The 7475-nt window shown below is 34.2% G+C and overlaps 2 non-coding genes across 2 annotated transcripts; both read left to right on the forward strand.

Moving 5' to 3' along the window:
* Positions 1–1397: 1397 nt before the first annotated feature.
* On the forward strand, positions 1398–1479 carry TRNAS-GCU (transfer RNA serine (anticodon GCU)). The gene has a single exon. It is a non-coding gene; the product is annotated as a tRNA-Ser (tRNA).
* A 2091-nt stretch (positions 1480–3570) lies between these two features.
* On the forward strand, positions 3571–3652 carry TRNAR-UCU (transfer RNA arginine (anticodon UCU)). The gene has a single exon. It is a non-coding gene; the product is annotated as a tRNA-Arg (tRNA).
* Positions 3653–7475: the final 3823 nt, after the last annotated feature.

The following is a 7475-nucleotide window of genomic DNA, read 5'->3' on the forward strand; positions in this document are numbered from 1 at the left end:
TGTCATTGGCCAAATGTCTATGTTATGATTTTTTGTCGTTTGTGATGGATCAACAAGATGGTGTAGTAGTTCACAAATATAGTTTATGTCTAAAGTAAAATAAATGTTCTTTAAGCAAAGGCTCACTTGAAAGTGGACATGCTAACAAGCCTGTGATATTGATGAGAACACAACCAATAATGTATAAAGAATTGATTTAAAACAAGACAAGTGGTGTCAGAAAATCCTTCTTTATTTGTGCCAGAAAGATGAGGTGGCCGAGTGGTTAAGGCTATTGACTTCACTTCACTTCACTTTACTTATGAAGCATTATTTGTAAAAATTCCTTTTCCAAGCAAACAATTCCAAACCGACGAGGATTGGATTTGAACCCATGCGTGCAGAGCACAATCTATTGTGCTCTGCATTCATGGGTTCCAATCCCATCCTCGTCAGTTTGGAATTGTTTGCTTGGAAATGGAATTTTTGCAAATAATGCTTCATAAGTGAAGCTGATACTCAAATGTCAAAAATAAACTAATTCAATTAAGAAATCTACTTCAATGAACAATGCTTTTCAATAAAGACATACATAGAACACATTTAGTGAAAATCTACCATTACTGTTATAGTAGAAGTCGTAGAAGTCATGTCATTTAGTGAAAATCAAAGCCAAATGTGTGTGTTATGATTTTTTGTCGTTTGTGATGGATCAACATGATCGTGTAGTAGTTCACAAATATAGGTTACATTTAAAGTAAAATAAATGTTCTTTAAGCAAAGGCTCACTTGAAAGTGGACTTGCTAACAAGCCTGTGATATTGCTGAGAACACAACCAACAATGTATAAAGAAATGATATAAAATATGACAAGTGGTGACAGACAACTCATCTTTATTTATGCCAGAAAGATGAGGTGGCCGAGTGGTAAAGGCGATGGACTGCTAATCTATTGTGTTCTGCACGCATGGGTTCAAATCTTGTCAGTTTGGAATTTTTTCCTTGGAAATGGAATTTTCCAAATAATGCTTCATAAGTGAAGCTGACACTCAAATGTCAAAAATAAACTAATTCAATTAAGAAATCTTTGTCAATGAACAATACTTTTCATTAAAGACATACATAGAACACATTTAAGGAAAATCTACCATTACTGCTATAGTAGAAGTCATGTCATTGGCCAAATGTGTATGTTATGATTTTTTGTCGTTTGTGATGGATCAACAAGATGGTGTAGTAGTTCACAAATGTAGGTTATATCTAAAGTAAAATAAATGTTCTTTAAGCAAAGGCTCACTTGAAAGTGGACTTGCTAACAAGCCTGTGATATTGCTGAGAACACAACCAACAATGTATAAAGTAATGATTTAAAATATGACAAGTGGTGTCGGAAAACCCTTCTTCATTTGTGCCAGAAAGACGAGGTGGCCGAGTGGTTAAGGCGATGGACTGCTAATCCGTTGTGCTGTGCACGCATGGGTTCAAATCCCATCCTCGTCGGTTTGGAGTTGTTTGCTTGGAAATGGAATTTTTGCAAATAATGCTTCATAAGTGAAGCTGACACTCAAATGTCAAAAATAAACTAATTCAATTAAGAAATCTACTTCAATGAACAATGCTTTTCATTAAAGACATACATAGAACACATTTAAGGAAAATCTACCATTACTGTTATAGTAGAAGTCATGTCATTGGCCAAATGTGTATGTTATGATTTTTTGTCGTTTGTGATGGATCAACAAGATGGTGTAGTAGTTCACAAATATAGTTTATGTCTAAAGTAAAATAAATGTTCTTTAAGCAAAGGCTCACTTGAAAGTGGACATGCTAACAAGCCTGTGATATTGATGAGAACACAACCAATAATGTATAAAGAATTGATTTAAAACAAGACAAGTGGTGTCAGAAAATCCTTCTTTATTTGTGCCAGAAAGATGAGGTGGCCGAGTGGTTAAGGCGATTGATTTCACTTCACTTCACTTTACTTATGAAGCATTATTTGTAAAAATTCCTTTTCCAAGCAAACAAATCCAAACCGACGAGGATTGGATTTGAACCCATGCATGCAGAGCACAATCCATTGTGCTCTGCATTCATGGGTTCCAATCCCATCCTCGTCGGTTTGGAATTGTTTGCTTGGAAATGGAATTTTTGCAAATAATGCTTCATAAGTGAAGCTGACACTGAAATGTCAAAAATAAACTAATTCAATTAAGAAATCTACTTCAATGAACAATGCTTTTCATTAAAGACATACATAGAACACATTTAGTGAAAATCTACCATTACATTTATAGTAGAAGTCGTAGAAGTCATGTCATTTAGTGAAAATCTAAGCCAAATGTGTGTGTTATGATTTTTTGTCGTTTGTGATGGATCAACATGATCTTGTAGTATTTCACAAATATAGGTTACATTTAAAGTAAAATAAATGTTCTTTAAGCAAAGGCTCACTTGAAAGTGGACTTGCTAACAAGCCTGTGATATTGCTGAGAACACAACCAACAATGTATAAAGAAATGATTTAAAATATGACAAGTGGTGTCAGACAACTCATCTTTATTTGTGCCAGAAAGACGAGTTGGCCGAGTGGTTAAGGCGATGGACTGCTAATCCATTGTGTTCTGCACGCATGTGTTCAAATCTTGTCGGTTTGGAATTTTTTCCTTGCAAATGGAATTTTGCAAATAATGCTTCATAAGTGAAGCTAACACTCAAATGTCAAAAATAAACTAATTCAATTAAGAAATCTACTTCAATGAACAATGCTTTTCATTAAAGACATACATAGAACACATTTAGTGAAAATCTACCATTACTGTTATAGTAGAAGTCATGTCATTGGCTAAATGTGTATGTTATGATTTTTTGTCGTTTGTGATGGATCAACAAGATGGTGTAGTAGTTCACAAATATAGGTTATATCTAAAGTAAAATAAATGTTCTTTAAGCAAAGGCTCACTTGAAAGGGGACATGTTAACAAGCCTGTGATATTGATGAGAACACAACCAATAATGTATAAAGTAATGATTTAAAATATGACAAGTGGTGTCAGAAAACCCTTCTTTATTTGTGCCAGAAAGACGAGGTGGCCGAGTTGTTAAGGCGATGGACTGCTAATCCATTGTGTTCTGCACGCATGGGTTCAAATCTTGTTGGTTTGGAATTTTTTCCTTGGAAATGGAATTTTGCAAATAATGCTTCTTAAGTGAAGCTGACTCTCAAATGTCAAAAATAAACTAATTCAATTAAGAAATCTACGTCAATGAACAATGCTTTTCATTAAAGACATACATAGAACACATTTAAGGAAAATCTACCATTACTGTTATAGTAGAAGTCATGTCATTGGCCAAATGTGTATGTTATGATTTTTTGTCGTTTGTGATGGATCAACAAGATGGTGTAGTAGTTCACAAATATAGTTTATGTCTAAAGTAAAATAAATGTTCTTTAAGCAAAGGCTCACTTGAAAGTGGACATGCTAACAAGCCTGTGATATTGATGAGAACACAACCAATAATGTATAAAGAATTGATTTAAAACAAGACAAGTAGTGTTAGAAAACCCTTCTTTATTTGTGCCAGAAAGACGAGGTGGTCGAGTGGTTAAGGCAATAGACTTCTAATCCATTGTGCTCTGAACGCATGGGTTCAAATCCCTTCCTCGTCTATTTGGAGTTGTTTGCTTGGAAATGGAATTTTTGCAAATAATGCTTTATAAGTGAAGCTAACACTCAAATGTCAAAAATAAACTAATTCAATTAAGAAATCTACTTCAATGAACAATGCTTTTCATTAAAGACATACATAGAACACATTTAGTGAAAATCTACCATTACTGTTATAGTAGTAGTCATGTCATTGGCAAGATGTGTATGTTATGATTTTTTGTCATTTGTGATGGATCAACATGATGGTGTAGTAGTTCACAAATATAGGTTACGTTTAAAGTAAAATAAATGTTCTTTAAGCAAAAGCTCACTTGAAAGTGGACTTGCTAACAAGCCTGAGATATTGCTGAGAACACAACCAACAATGTATAAAGTAATGATTTAAAATATGACAAGTGGTGTCAGAAAACCCTTCTTAATTTGTGCCAGAAAGACGAGGTGGCCGAGTTGTTATGGCGATGGACTGCTAATCCATTGTGCTCTGCGCGCATGGGTTCAAATCCCATCCTTGTCGGTTTGGAGTTGTTTGCTTGGAAATGGAATTTTTGCAAATAATGCTTCATAAGTGAAGCTAACACTCAAATGTCAAAAATAAACTAATTCAATTAAGAAATCTACTTCAATGAACAATGCTTTTCATTAAAGACATACATAGAACACATTTAGTGAAAATCTACCATTACTGTTATAGTAGAAGTCATGTCATTGGCCAAATGTGTATGTTATGATTTTTTGTCGTTTGTGATGGATCAACAAGATGGTGTAGTAGTTCACAAATATAGGTTATATCTAAAGTAAAATAAATGTTCTTTAAGCAAAGGCTCTCTTGAAAGGGGACATGCTAACAAGCCTGTGATATTGATGAGAACACAACCAATAATATATAAAGAATTGATTTAAAACAAGACAAGTGGTGTTAGAAAACCCTTCTTTATTTGTGCCAGAAAGACGAGGTGGCCGAGTGTTTAAGGCGATGGACTGCTAATCCATTGTGTTCTGCACGCATGGGTTCAAATCTTGTTGGTTTGGAATTTTTTCCTTGGAAATGGAATTTTGCAAATAATGCTTCTTAAGTGAAGCTGACTCTCAAATGTCAAAAATAAACTAATTCAATTAAGAAATCTACGTCAATGAACAATGCTCTTCATTAAAGACATACATAGAACACATTTAAGGAAAATCTACCATTACTGTTATAGGAGAAGTCATGTCATTGGCCAAATGTGTATGTTATGATTTTTTGTCATTTGTGATGGATCAACATGATGGTGTAGTAGTTCACAAATATAGGTTATGTCTAAAGTAAAATAAATGTTCTTTAAGCAAAGGCTCACTTGAAAGTGGACATGCTAACAAGCCTGTGATATTGATGAGAACACAACCAATAATGTATAAAGAATTGATTTAAAACAAGACAAGTGGTGTTAGAAAACCCTTCTTTATTTGTGCCAGAAAGACGAGGTGGCCAAGTGGTTAAGGAGATGGAGTGCTAATCCATTGTGCTTTGCACGCATGGGTTCAAATCCCATCCTTGTCGGTTTGGAGTTCTTTGCTTGGAAATGGAATTTTTGCAAATAATGCTTCATGAGTGAAGCTAACTCTCAAATGTCAAAAATAAGCTAATTCAATTAAGAAATCTACTTCAAAGAACAATGCTTTTCATTAAAGACATACATAGAACACATTTAGTGAAAATCTACCATTACTGTTATAGTAGAACTCAAGTCATTGGCCAAATGTGTATGTTATGATTTTTTGTCGTTTGTGATGGATCAACAAGATGGTGTAGTAGTTCACAAATATAGTTTATGTCTAAAGTAAAATAAATGTTCTTTAAGCAAAGTCTCACTTGAAAGTGGACATGCTAACAAGCCTGTGATATTGATGAGAACACAACCAATAATGTATAAAGAATTGATTTAAAACAAGACAAGTGGTGTCAGAAAATCCTTCTTTATTTGTGCCAGAAAGATGAGGTGGCCGAGTGGTTAAGGCGATTGACTTCACTTCTCTTCACTTTACTTATGAAGCACTATTTGTAAAAATTCCTTTTCCAAGCAAACAATTCCAAACTGACGAGGATTGGATTTGAACCCATGCGTGCAGAGCACAATCCATTGTGCTCTGCATTCATGGGTTCCAATCCCATCCTCGTCGGTTTGGAATTGTTTGCTTTGAAATGGAATTTTTGCAAATAATGCTTCATAAGTGAAGCTGACACTCAAATGTCAAAAATAAACTAATTCAATTAAGAAATCTACTTCAATGAACAATGCTTTTCATTAAAGACATACACAGAACACATTTAGTGAAAATCTACCATTACTTTTATAGTAGAAGTCGTAGAAGTCATGTCATTTAGTGAAAATCTAAGCCATATGTGTGTGTTATGATTTTTTGTCGTTTGTGATGGATCAACATGATGGTGTAGTAGTTCACAAATATAGGTTACGTTTAAAGTAAAATAAATGTAATTTAAGCAAAGGCTCACTTGAAAGGGGACTTGCTAACAAGCCTGTGATATTGCTGAGAACACAACCAACAATGTATAAAGAAATGATTTAAAATATGACAAGTGGTGTCAGACAACTCATCTTTATTTGTGCCAGAAAGACGAGGTGGCTGAGTGGTTAAGGCGATGGACTGCTAATCCATTGTGTTCTGCACGCATGGATTCAAATCTTGTCGGTTTGGAATTTTTTCCTTGGAAATGGAATTTTGCAAATAATGCTTCATAAGTGAAGCTGACACTCAAATGTCAAAAATAAACTAATTCAGATAAGAAATCTACATCAATGAACAATGCTTTTCATTAAAGACATACATAGAACACATTTAAGGAAAGTCTACCATTACTGTTATAGTAGAAGTCATGTCATTGGCCAAATGTGTATGTTATGATTTTTTGTCGTTTGTGATGGATCAACATGATGGTGTAGTAGTTCACAAATATAGGTTATGTCTAAAGTAAAATAAATGTTCTTTAAGCAAAAGCTCACTTGAAAGTGGACTTGCTAACAAGCCTGTGATATTGCTGAGAACACAACCAACAATGTATAAAGAAATGATTTAAAATATGACAAGTGGTGTCAGACAACTCATCTTTATTTGTGCCAGAAAGACGAGGTGGCCGAGTGGTTAAGGCGATGGACTGCTAATCCATTGTGTTCTGCACGCATGGGTTCAAATCTTGTCGGTTTGGAATTTTTTCCTTGCAAATGGAATTTTGCAAATAATGCTTCATAAGTGAAGCTAACACTCAAATGTCAAAAATAAACTAATTCAATTAAGAAATCTACTTCAATGAACAATGCTTTTCATTAAAGACATACATAGAACACATTTAGTGAAAATCTACCATTACTGTTATAGTAGAAGTCATGTCATTGGCCAAATGTGTATGTTATGATTTTTTGTCGTTTGTGATGGATCAACAAGATGGTGTAGTAGTTCACAAATATAGGTTATATCTAAAGTAAAATAAATGTTCTTTAAGCAAATGCTCACTTGAAAGGGGACATGCTAACAAGCCTGTGATATTGATGAGAACACAACCAATAATGTATAAAGAATTGATTTAAAACAAGACAAGTGGTGTTAGAAAACCCTTCTTTATTTGTGCCAGAAAGACCAGGTGGCCATGTGGTTAAGGCGATGGACTGCTAATCCATTGTGCTCTGCACACATTGGTTCAAATCCCATCCTCGTCGGTTTGGAGTTGTTTGCTTGGAAATGGAATTTTTGCAAATAATGCTTCATAAGTGAAGATAACACTCAAATGTCAAAAATAAACTAATTCAATTAAGAAATCTACTTCAATGA

The sequence above is a fragment of the Taudactylus pleione genome, unplaced genomic scaffold, assembly GCF_031769625.1.
Source record: "Taudactylus pleione unplaced genomic scaffold, aTauple2 ptg000619l, whole genome shotgun sequence".
In the NCBI taxonomy this organism is placed as follows: Eukaryota; Metazoa; Chordata; class Amphibia; order Anura; family Myobatrachidae; genus Taudactylus; species Taudactylus pleione.